Below are 12872 nucleotides of genomic sequence, written 5' to 3' on the forward strand. Positions count from 1 at the left end.
GTAGATCTGAAAAATATCCAATTAAAGGATAATTTGCCCATTTCATTAAGCTGGTTTCCAATTCTTGGAGAAATAAATAGAAATCAGGTAAAGGCAAGAAATAACACCCATCAGGGGCTGGAGGTGTGGCTCAGGCATAGCGTGCCTGCCAAGCAATCAGGAAGACCTGAGTTCAAAACCCAGGTACTGCCAAAAAGAAAGAACATCAGACAGGCATAGTGCAAGATCATGTCCATTATCTCATTTGGTCATGTTAACATTTTTCAGTGATTTTTAATTTAAACAGAACATGTACTTGTAACAAATGAAACAGTCTAACAATGACAAAGTCAGCATTGCCCTGTTCATCCCCTCCGTTCTTACCCTCTTCCCAGAGCAAACCAGACTCTACAGCATGGATCTACACTTTCAAACCTTTTTCTGTGCATATAAAATGTAAATACAAATGTTGAATTATGCTCTTCACATAATCCGACAGCTTTTTCTCCCTTTAATTACCTCATGGATATCCCTCCAAGCTGACAGATGTAGGTGGAATTCATTCTTTTAAATGGCTGCATAAAATCCAATGTATGGATCTTCCTATTCAATAGTTCTGCTGATGAACAGTGAGGTTGTTTCCAGGTTTTTTGTTTGTTTGTCAATAAAAGCAATGCTATAATAAATATCCAGCACACATGTTCTTATAGACTGATGCTTTATTTCTATTGGCTAGCATCCCACTCACTTTGCAGGGTCAGAGCTAAAATGCATTATTCATTTTAATAGATATTGACATATTTATTACTTTCTTTAATCCATCTGGACTTTATGTATGATGAGATAAAGGGTGTAAGTTTTGTTTTCTTCCACATGTGCAGCCAATTTTGCCAGCATAACTTTTTAAACAAACTTCCCTTTTAATAGACTGTGATACCATTTTTGATATACAGTAAAGGTCACAGAAACACTGTGATATTTCTCTGGAGTTTCTACCCTATTCCTCTGATCTACTTATTTGATATCAATAATAGTTTTTATTAAGGTGGTTCTAAAGTTACTTTTAATATATAATACATATTTTATTTTTATGTCAGAATATATATTATAATATTTTACACAATTGTATTGATTATTTTAAGACATCTATTCTTCATTCAAATTTAAATTAATTTATGAAAAAATCTCCATTAAGATTTTAATGGAGTTACTAATATATACTTATTGACTTAGAAAGAACTAAGAATTTTTGAGTTTTAAATATTCCATATTCATGATTCTATTTCTCCATTTTTCCAATGTGATATTTTTTTAGCATTTCTTAGGATACAAAAATCTTGTGAAATTATTACTAAATATTCAAATCTTTGTTGATATTATAAGTGATATTTTCCCCAAAATTTATTTATTTATTTATTTTACAGTACTGGGGTTTGAACTCAGCGCCTACACCTTGAGCCACTCCACCAGCCATTTTTTTTGTGATGGGTTTTTTTGAGATAGGGTCTCATGAACTATTTGCCCTGGCTGGCTTTAAGCCGTTATCCTCCTGATCTCTGCTTCCTGAGTAGCTAGGATTACAGGCATGAGTCACCAGTGCCTGGCTCCCAAAATTCATTTCTAGCTGACTAAAGATATTAGAAAGAAAAGGTACAGATTTTTATTTATCATATAACTTAATGCCTTATCAAAAGTTCTTATTGAGACTAGTATTTTCTGAATCTCTTGGGTTTGCTAAGTTTCTAGTCATATAACCTTCATATACAAAAATTTTCTCTCTCTTACTACTTACTTTTCTCATCATTGCATTAGTTATTACCTCCAAGTTAATGTAAATAATTGAAGTGGTAGACAGGGAACCCTGCTTTGTTACTGATTTTAAACAAAATAACTTCATCATTTGATTGTTCATTATACTTACTTAATAGTATTCGGTAGTTTCTTCATGTTTCAGTGAAATTCCCTGTATTTCAGTTTTGCTTATAGTTTTGTCAAGAATGGCTATTTAATTATATAAAATGCTATTATGGTATTCATTATCTAATTCTATCATTTTCCCCAGTTTAGTTTGTTGAAGAATTGTACAAGAACTGTCTTGTATCCAGGTGTGGTGAGGTACCCTGTAATCGCAGTACTTGAGAGGCTGAGGCAGAAGGATCATGAGCTTCAGGCTAGCCTGGGCTACATGTAAGCAAATTTGAGGGCATCCTACTTACGTAGCAAGGCTCTGTCTCAAAAGAAACAACAACAGCATCAAAAGAATTGTACATTTTCTAATATTAAAATACTTTAACTCAGAATAATTCCTGCTTAGTCATTATGCATCTGTCCTTCATTTTATGGAGTGCTAATTTAGTAAACTGCTTGAGTTAAGACTTTTTGCATTCATATTTATAAGTCAAATCAATAGATAATTATCAGATTGTCTTACTTTTGTAAAATGAATGAAAGATTGTCCTTTTCTCCCTCTATGACCCAAAATTACATAATATAAGAATTTTCATTTTACTTTATAGTAAGTTATATATCAGAGAAGGCATTATTGTAACACACCTTTAAACATGACAAGGAGCTGATGTTCAGAAAAGTATGTAACTAAAACCAAGCAGCCATTCAGGGGCAAAGCTTAGCATGGAATGCCACATTTCTGATTGTAGGCCTACCATTTCCCACTTCCTCTCTCAGATGTGATATAAAATCTGATGTAAATAAAGATGAGTAGAAATCCCACAGCTAGACCACCTTTTGGAGAAAACACAACAGAGTAGTCACAAACTGCAAAGAAGAGTTATGAGCTGCTGGGAAGCAACATTAGACTGATCTCCTTTGGTCATTTGGAATGGGATGGTCCAAAAGGAGCAAGCAGATCACAGCACTGCATCACTTGCAAGTGATACAAAATGGCATATTCACCAGGGACAACTGCTGGGTATGAAAATCTAAAGCAACGATAGTTCATGCACACATATTTCCTTTTAACTTATAAATAATAAGTTTAGAGAACTTAAATCATTTGTCAAAATTATACTCTGTATCTCAGGATAATGGACCTCTTCATAATCCCTTGAGTCATGCTGATATGTTTTCTTCATGGCATTTATCACTCTTCCTGTAATTATTTTACTTATTTGTGCTGCTTGTTCTTTCCATGCTACCTCACTCCCATACATAAGAGTATGGGAAGCAACATAAGAACAGGGGACATATTGTTATTGTTTATACACAGGCCTGGACACAGTGAGCAGACACTCAAAACATATTTGTTCTAAGAAAGAAAAGAGATGTATTTGTCCTATGATTTAAAAACAAACAAACAAATAACCCTACACCATTAAAGTGATCCCTGCCTAAATTCTATGTAGAAACAGCACCATTTTTCTCTGGTATGGTGGCCCCATTGCTCACAAAGTTAGTAATCACACTGTTTGCTGCTGCCTCTGTAAACATAAAATGTGCAGTACACCCCAACTCAGAGCTTTCCACATCAATCTTATACAATCACCTTATTTGACAGTGACATTCTTTTTAAAGGCAAATCAGTGTGAACTCCCAATATCCCAAATTAGATCAAGCACAAAAGTTCAAATGAGTTGGCCATTAATTACTCACCAGCACTGGCCTGAGTTTGAAACCAACAGATCTCATTTTTCATTGGGCTGACATCCTGAAAGGCATCATTTGTCAGGAGAACGCCCTTGTATTTTTTGTTTTCCTTCATTGTTTCACCAAATTAACCAAAGCAATATTAAATAAGTTGCTAAATACAGATATTAGTTCATTTGTAGCTAATTATTATAGGTAAATGGTGCAGTAAATGAAGCACCCTCCACCCTCCCTGCCTTTTCTTTTTGAAGCTTTTGTGATGTTCTCCAGGTAAATCCCATGCATAATGTAAGAGTGGCAATGTTGTTTGCATAATAAGCTATTTTCTACCACAGAAGCAGAAACATTTTATCGCTATAGAGAAAGCTCAAATTATGAATACATTTTCATATAAGTTGATTTATGTGAAAATTACAAATAAATGCAGAGCCGAGCTGCAAGTGAATTGTTTGTTCCCAGTTCAAGGAGTGGTGTTATTTGAAATTAAAAAAGAAAACAATCCTACCACATCCTGCTAAAAGAAATATTTTTAATGTTATTCAGACTGAAGCACATACATGAGCTCCAAAAAGAACGGCATTTCCCAGTCCAGCAGTAGGATCTGAGGTTGCAAAAACTAAGAAAATTCTCTGCTGATTTCTGAAACAAAGATATATATGTTTCATGATAAATGCATGTTTACATGAACGTGGGCTACACAGATTTTCAGCAAACTCTATTTCTTTCAATCGTCAAAGGAAGTTAAAAGAATAAATGAAGCCCCATTATCACCTCAGCACAGGTAAAAACTGAATGCGTTGAAGCCATGAAAATGTTTTTGTAAGGACTCAAAGCTTCTCAGACACCTGCAAGGTTCTCAAAGTAGGATGCACATTTCTAATTCCAGGCAGAATCATCCCTACACTGTCAAGATTTGTTGCTTTTTTGGCATTTTCCACTTAAGCAGAGACAAAGATTACATAGCTTGAGCAGCCTTGTTAGATCAAAGAGACCTAGTCCCTACACTGAACCCCCTTGATTCAGCATTAAATGACCATGCAAGGTGTCTGCAATGTTCATCCTGTTTTCCATTATTTATTTGCAGATCTTGTATTGACCCTGTGCTTCCCTCTGATGCTCTGCTAGCAGTGTTTGTAAGAGATGAAAATAAGTCATGGCAGGTGAAACACTGTCTTTATATATTGCCTTGGATTTTTCACATCCAGTCTGTTGACACAGGGAGAAAATACTTGGTCCCCCATGCCTGCTCTATTTAGACTTTAGTCTAGCAGCAAATCTTATACCTGGAGTGTAAAAGTCAAGAACCTGAAACTGATGACCCATCTGTATTTCTTCCTCTTCCTATTAATCTCTGAGTCTATAAATACAAATAGGGCAAGAATAAGCATACTTCTCTTTAAATTAGATAGAAAAATATTCACTTTAACAAACACTATCGCATCGTTTATACCCCTTACAAGTTCAGGAAGATAAAATAAGAACTTCAAAGAACAAATAACTGTATAATTCCACTTACATGAGATACCTAGAGCACACAAATTATAGAGATGGAAAGTAAGGTGGTGGTTGCCAGGTCTGGGACAGAGAGAAATGGGGAGTTATTTTTTTAAATAGGTACAGAGTTTCAGTTTTGCAAAATAAAAATTCTGTGGATGGATGGTAGTAATGGCTGCACAGCAATATGAAAGTACTTAACCCAACTGTATGTTTAAAGGTGGTTAAGGTGGTAAGTTTTATGTTATGTGTATTTTACCACAAGCAAAAAATAAGCAGAAAGATTTATCAGGCTATATTTAAGAGGAATAAAACTACCTTTAGCAAGTATCAGATTTTCAAATTTTAATAAAACAACTATTGAATTACGTATTTGTTAGTATTAGGCAGATACTTTTGAAGACAATTACTTGTGCTTGCAGGAGAAGCTGTTACCCTCTAGATAACTGGAAATGTGCCTCCAAAGTTGCCTTTTGTTTCAGATGAGGCCTTCCAGAGAAACTTGTCAGGAATCCACCAAAATTCCGAGTCATTCTGACCCACACCTTTTGGGTGACCTAGAGTAAACTTTGCTTATTGCAATATTAAATTCTCTGCCCAAAGGCTTCCATCCACCATTTTTTGAAATGTGATACATGGAGAAACATGACTTTGAACTGAGCATGCTCAAGAATGTTCCTGCCTGTACATGTGATGAGGAGTCTTTCCTGCATTAATGTGTATAAAAACCACCTTGCTTTGTTGGGGGAAGACACTGCTTTGGGAATTGTTACCAGTGTGCTCCTATGTACAAATAATATATCTCTCTTCACTCTTTTATACCATGGTTGTGCTAATTGGTTTTGTTCTCACCAAGAGGCAAAATATTTGTGTTCATTTATGGATTTAACACCATTAGCACCTACTATATGCCTTGTACTCTATTGGGTTCTGGGGATACAGAATTTGTTACCCTCATAGAGTTGACAGCTAGCAGGGAGAGATGGATATAAAAATCCACTACAATTGGAGGAGGGTTGAAGGAAAAGTAATGGCTATACAGGATCTTTTAGGAGATGCCTATTCTTCTAACCTCACCTGCAGAATCAGCAAAGGCTTCTCTGAAGAAGCTGAAACTCGAGAGACAGAACAGTTTAGCTATACCTTCCACCTCAAAACACCCACCCACACCCACCCACACATTCCCATCTTCACTAAATTATAAACTTCACAGAGAAGGTTCAGTTCTGTTTATTAGGTTCAGTTTATTCCCTAATGCATATTCTCAGTGATTCCTACAACATCATGGGTGCTCAATAAATATTTCTTTTTGGGGGGAGGGAGTGGCACTGGGGTTTGAACTCAGAGTCTCACACTTGAACTCAGGAGCCCTTTCAATAAGTATTTCTTAACTGAATGTTCCTCTCAGGTTCATTTTCTGAAATTGCTCCCACTTATAGCTACGATACAGTCCCTTTCACATAATAGATATGAAATAGTGTGGCTCTGAGAATCAGTGAGTTCTAGGCTTAAATTCTGGCTCTGCTGTTCACTAAAATATGAATTTAGGCCAATCATTGTCACACTCTAAATGTCTGTGTCCACACTTGTAAAATGTGAATAAAAATACAGCTTCTCAGTGATGTTAAAGGATATGAAGAGATGATACACATGTGTGGGACAGAAGAACACTGATGGGGGCACAGGTAGTTAGCTACACCCTACAAATGAAGACACTAGCCCCTGAGATTAAGGCACTTCCCCAAAGATGCAATTTCATCTGCTTCAGTCTTGAAGAGAAGAATTATTGAGACTGGGGCTGAATGCTGGTTTGTTAGATCAACATAAAATTTTCACCTCTGAGAATGACCTAAACATCAACCCAGACCCAGCACAGCTTCTTAAGGTCTAATGTGTACATGAGTCACCTGGGAATTTGCTAAAACACAGATTCAGATTCACAGGTAGGACCTGAAATCTGCATTTCTCACAAGCTCCCAGATGCTCCTGGTGCCTGCACACCAAACTTTTGAGTAGCAAAACCTTAAAGCAGATGCACAATACTAGGCATTACCATTCCAAGGTCCATATTATTCAATGATAATGTAGAATCATCTCGTTTCTGCACTCCATGCAATGATTGTCCTCAGGTGCTGTGATTTTTCTCTCAGTGTCTGTTAAATACCCCCAATCATCCTTTCGCTCCAATGTGACCATGATAAATCCATCAGAACAAAGACCCCCAAGCTTCTGCTAGGCAGTGTCTTTAAGCTCAGTGGTGTCATGCTGTTTGTCATTGCCTTAGCTTTTCTGCTCTTCAATCTGTTGTCAAGCCAGGCAACCAGACTCACATCAAAGTCAATTTGAATTCATTTTATACAATTTCAACAAATTCTATTTCAAAAGGCTCTGCTAACTTCAAAAATAATATTCATTACCTGGTTGTTGAAGGAAACTGCTCTCAGGATATTGTACCCCGCCATCCCTTAATTTGGTAATTCTATCAGGAAAAGCAATTAAGTTTGTCTGACATGACTTGTTTTTATAAATCCATGATGCTTACTGCTCTTAATTTAATTCTCCTCTTACCACTTATAATTTCATTCCCATCTGACAGTTCATATTTTCTCTCTGAATGATTTTTCCCCTTATATTACTAATCACAGAAAATGCAGTGAATAACATCAGGCTTTGGGTAGGAAGGAGACTGGAAAACGATGGGTAATGCACAGGCTTCCCTCAGGGAGAGCAGGAATTTTGTTCCTTATGGTTTTGGCAGCCCTAGAACAGTGCTTGGCACACAGATGGTGCTCAATAAATATTTGGTTTCAGGCACCATGCCAGGCACTGCAGTGATAAGAAGACTCTGACCTAAGCCTTGTCCCACATGGCACACATTGTGGTGAGGCAGATACGTAAAGAAATAATTATAACGTAATCTGGGAGAAAATGGTACTGTGCCAGAATTTCCTGGACCTTTCAATTTTATTTTTACTTTCAATGCTAGAAAAAACTTATGCTTAAAACAGAAATCATTGGCAGTTTCTGTCCTATTCAGTGGAGACCTGGATTGCTTGTGATCATGTATAGTTTACAGTAACACAAATGAGGGTATGGTCAAGTGTCCTGGAATACCTGAAGTCAGGGAAGGTGAGGTCTCAAAGGATGAGGGAGGGCTGGAACACAAAGAAGTATGAACACGTTTTTATACAGAGAAGAAAATGTATGAAGCCGTGAATATGTGAAACCATGTGGTATGTTCAGGAAGCTATAGACATTTGAGGAGCTAGAACATGGACTGCAAACAGGAAAAGAGCCAAAGATGGATTGAACTTTGGATAAAAGACAAATCCTGCAGGATCCTATATACCAAGCTTAGAAAATCAACCAATAAGTAATATAGAGTCACTGACAGATTAAGCAGGGGAGAGAGATAATATGGTGTATGCTATGAGGAAAAACTGATTGTGATTGAAGGAATTTAAAGGATGAGTTTGATGAGGACAAGCATGAAAATAAGAAACAATTCTCAACAGTATACATAAATGGTAACAAGGGTTTGGAGCAACTAGTAGGAGCAGGCCAGCTACCATACACAGTGTGCTGACAAGTGCCAGGCCAACAGGTTTGCAACACTTTGCAAGCATTATTTTATTGAATTCAGAGACCAAGGGCACTAGAGGAGAAGAGATGTGAAATACACATATGACATGGGGTCAGAATCCATTGATACTTACTAGACATGGTGAGAGAGGAATGTAGGATGATTTTCCTGATTTGTGACTTGTAGATGGCAGTGTCTTCAATTAATTTAGGGAAGATTTGAGGGAAGATATTTTGGAGGGCAATTATGACTTTAATTTTAGACATGGTGAGTTTGAGGGGCTTGTGGAGCCTCAAATAGAAATGGATAACTAGATCAATGAATGAATTTAGAACTCAGAGCAGAATTTGGTGCACAAGACAGGTCTGGGTACTCCCAGTAGATAAATGTAGTAGAAATGGTGGACTCACTATTTTTCATGGAAATAAGATGGAAAGAACACCATAGCAGAAATGGAAACCACAAACATTCTTCAATATTCAACAGGGGGACAGAGAAGAAAGCTTAGAGGTAGTATTAGAAAGGTGAGATAAAAACTAGGAGAGGATGGTGGCAAGAGAAGAAGAAAGAATAAAAAAGAATAGAATGGTCTACATTGTCAAGTGCCATGCAAGGTATATTTTCTAAATTTATTTTAGAAGGAAAGGTATCATTTATTCACATAACATGTAGGTGTCCTTTCACACATGGCACTTATTGAAAATGTTCCTACACACCAGAAAATGGCAACAAGTTGAGCAAAAAGGCATTCTTTGAAGCTAAAGGTGACCAATGGTCGCAAATAACTCACTCAAAGATAGCCCATCAGTATATTAACTAAAGAAGAATACTGAAGTATCGTGAAAACAAAGAAAAGCACCACTTTCACACTGTGAATTACCTAGCATGAATCTGTGGAATTTAAGAGCTTAGGGGGAGCTCTGCTTTTCATAAATAATAAAAATGAGAATGAGAACAAATGGCTAGTAAACAAATGAAAAGATGTTCAGTATCACTTCAAGTCAAAACCACAAGGAAATATCACACACACTCACTAGGATGACTATAATCAAAGGAACAGAATGAAAACAAGTGTTGTAGAGGATGTAGAGAACTTCAAATCCTTCTGCACTGCTGATGGGAATGTAAAATGGTACAGCCACTGTGGAAAACAACATAGTATGGCAATCTCTCAAAAAATTAAACCTTTGATTAACATACAATCCATCAATTCCATTTTTAGGTATATCCTCAAAAGAATTGAAGGCAGGCACTTGAACAGAGTTTATATACCTATTTCACAGCAGCATTATTCATAGTAGCCAAGAGCTCAAAGCAACCTAAGTAACTACTGACAGTGGAATAAAGGAACTGTAGAATATCCATACAACGGAATACTACTCCAGCTTGAAAGTAGGGGGATACATGCTGAAGTATGGAAATGCCCTGAAGAGATGATACTAAATGAAATGAGCCAGACACAAAAAGATAAACATCATATGTTTTCACTTTATTGAGATATCTATAGTCAAACACATAGAAATGAAGTACAATGGTGATTACCAGGAGCTAGAGGTGGGGAGAGAAAGGGAAAGGAGAGTTATTGTTTAAGGGTACAGGGTTTTCTGTTTGAAAAATGAAAAGGGTTCTAGAGATGGTTGTTGTTGATTGCACAACAACATGGATGTACTTAGTGCCACGGAACTGTACACTTAAAAGTGGTTAAAGGGCTGGAGGTGTGGCTTAAGTGGTAGAGCACCTGTCTAGCAAGTGCAAGGCCCTGAGTTCAAACCTTACTACTACAAACAAATGGTTAAAATGGCAAACTTTGTTATGTGTATTTTACCACAATAAAAGAAATAGGCATTATATAGAAAGGGGCCCATATTCTTTCAAGTTTACCTAGAATGGGTAGAGAGTAAAGACTAACAGTTTTTCAGAAAAGAAATACTACTAAAGAGAAGACCATGTCTATGCAGCTACTACTATTACAACTATTACTAATATTTACTATTTATTATTTACTAAGCTCATAGACCAATCCCTGGCCCAGTCACCTCAAACACTTATCTGTGATCAGGAGAATAGGCTTTGTATGCAAAGTTACCCACTTAGAGTCTACAAAATTCAAGAAATGTCATACAAGTAAATTTGCCTTAGAAGTTCAATATCTATGTCTAGAGAGGTGAGGGTCCAAAAGGGTCCTTTCCTGATTAGGCCACACTTGGGGTTTAGGTCTGAGCATTTTGCTTTGGAAAGGATATAAATCAATTAAGACATGAACATCAGAGAGAGGGAGAAGAGACATGATAAAAGAGCTCAAATCTACATCATGGAAGTAATGGCTAACAGCAGGTCTTTCCAATCCCTATGCCTTGAAATTCTGGTGTGCTCTGAATAGTTCAGAGCTGTGCTTGGAGCCAGCCAGTTCTGCCCTAGACAGCCTTAGCCCACGCGCTACAAAGTGCTGTCCAAGAACAGCTGGGTCTGAGCATACCCTTCATGGTCCCCAAGAGGAAAGTGCTTATTCAGCCAGGATATACAGATCAGACAGGAAGATGCTGTATCACCTGAGCTACCTATCTTGGTACGAGCATTAAAGCACACTGCTGCCCATTCTGAAAGTGGGGCCAAGAAGCTGTGATGGAAGTAGTTCATATTTCGGGTGCCCGGTGAGCTAAGTGTCACACCCTAGGTGCCAGTGCCAGTTTATAGTGAGAGAGGTGCAAAGAGATTGGACAGGGTCTCCAATAAATGTGGTTTCAGTGATGTCCAGAGCCTTTCTCCACATATATCAAATACTTCCCTCCATGTTGAAAGACAATTCTCCAGATAGCCTTGGTAACCAACTCTTATCCCTTATTGCTTGTAATCTCAACTTCCCAAATAGCTAGGATTACAGGTGTGAGACACTGGTGGTTAGCTCAGTAACAAGTCTTTTTTTTTTTTTTATGTACTAGGGTTTGAACCCAGGACCTACACCTAGATCCCTAATCCACCAGTCCTTTTTCATGATGGTCTTCTTGGAGATAGGGTCTCATGAACTATTTGCCCCAGCTGGCTTCAAGCTGTGATCCTCCTGATCTCACCTCCTGAGTAGCTAGGATTATAGGTGTGAGCCACCAGCACCTGGCTCATTAACAAGTCTTGATCAAAAATTTCATATAGCAATTTGAACCATAAAACCTTTTATTAAAAGTTACTTTCATAGAAGCAAGCTAAATTTCACTCAAAAACATTTGAAAAGATTTTATTTGGAAGTTTTGTACAATTCAATATTTAAAGTATTCTTTAACTTTTTTTAGTGGTACTGGGGGCTGAACTCAGGGCATTGTGCTTGCTAGGTAGGTACTCTGCCCCCTGAGGCACATGCCCAGCACTTTTTGCTTTAGTTATTTTTCAGATAGGGTATCACTTTTTTACCTGGGGCCAGCCTCAGACTACAATTGTCCTATATATGTATGCCTCCTGCAAAGGTTGGATTACAGCTGCACACCACCATGCCCAACACATTTGTTGAGAAAGAGTCTCATTACTTTTTGCTTGGGCTGACCTTGAGTCATAATCCTCTGATCTCTGCCTCTCAGGTGGCTGGGATTACAGGTGTAAGCCACTGCACCCAGCACACGTGCACACACACATATTCAGGCTATCCTTGACTGTGATCCTCCTACTATGTTTCCCATGTGACTGAGATGACAAGCACATACCACCACTCCCAGCTATCAGTTGAGATTGGGACTCACTAAATTTTGGCCCAGGCTGGCCTTGAATTCTGATCCTCCCAATATCCACTTCCTGAAGAGCTGGGATTACAGGCATGTGCTACCACACCTGGATTTGAGCCAGTATTTTCTTTTATCATTTTCAATGTCTCCTTGATGTTCAAAGGCTGGGAAACAATGGTCAAAGAACTGTTGATGGAAAAGGAGAAACAAAGCTGGAAACACTGCTGTGAGGGTCAGGAGTTCAACTGTTCTGAGTTTTTCCATAGAGGTGAACTTGTATTCTTCAGTGAAGGCTCAAGGATGATGGATTTCAGTCAAACCCTGAGTCAGCTCTACCCAAAGACAGAAATCATAAATGTTCCCATATAGCCTGACTCCTTGTCAGGATGTCAGAGATGGAGATTTAAACTTCACAGCATGACTGGCCTCGGGGACTTATAAAACCTCTTTCGACCTTTAGACTAGGATCCTGTACAAGCTAGTTCAAGAAGTCTTCTATTCTCTCT

The 12872-nt window shown here is 37.7% G+C and overlaps 1 long non-coding RNA gene across 3 annotated transcripts in view; it reads right to left on the reverse strand.

The window, feature by feature from the left end:
• The window catches only part of LOC141410981 (uncharacterized), a 178806-nt gene that overhangs the window by 108827 nt on the left and 57107 nt on the right, over positions 1–12872 (reverse strand). The window lies entirely within an intron of this gene.

This window comes from Castor canadensis, chromosome 9, assembly GCF_047511655.1.
Source record: "Castor canadensis chromosome 9, mCasCan1.hap1v2, whole genome shotgun sequence".
NCBI lineage: Eukaryota > Metazoa > Chordata > Mammalia > Rodentia > Castoridae > Castor > Castor canadensis.